Source organism: Telmatherina bonti (assembly GCF_933228915.1).
Source record: "Telmatherina bonti genome assembly, chromosome: 2".
NCBI classification, from domain to species: Eukaryota; Metazoa; Chordata; class Actinopteri; order Atheriniformes; family Telmatherinidae; genus Telmatherina; species Telmatherina bonti.
The window spans coordinates 10966457-10967125 of record NC_136620.1 but is presented as its reverse complement, the minus strand read 5'-3'; positions in this window follow the sequence as shown (position 1 = coordinate 10967125).

Sequence of the window (669 nt, the reverse complement as noted above, 5' to 3'; positions counted from 1 at the left end):
TAAGTTCATAAATAGGGAAAAACATTCACGGCAAAAACGATCTGATTCAGACCAAAGTATGGCTCACACAAAATTATGCACAAAAGCGACCAAAAAACGACAAATATTTAAAAAAAAAACAAAAAAAAAAAAAACACACAGACAATGGAAACTGATTAGAAAAACAATTACGAAATTATACATGAAAACAGCAAAGAAACAAAAGTACAAAGTGACTTAAAAAATACACAAAGAAACCACAGAAAGTGTCCTGTCAGTCCGTCTTGGCCTTTCACGTGTGCGAGCAACACTCTGCATATGTGTCATGTTACAAATCATTTTGTCTCCACAACAACACACCTGCACCGTTACATAATTTCTTGGACTTCTGTTGCATTCATTCAGTTATTTTCCTCTCCTGCGCGCGAGAGGCTCGCGGCCGCTGCTGCTGCTGCTTAACTCGCGCGCGGAGCGGGGGCGAGCCGGAATGCATTGACGTCAGAAGGAAGGGTATATGTGTGCACGCTCGTGCACGAAATGTTCCATCCTGCTCTATTGTGCTCTCTCTCTCTCTCTCTCTCTGTCTCTCTCTGTCTCTCTCCCTCTCTCTCTGGTCGCGCAGCGGAATGAAGTGCAGCAGGCGGTCATGAGGAAAGTATGTCCACACACAGACTGCTAACATGGAGTGTT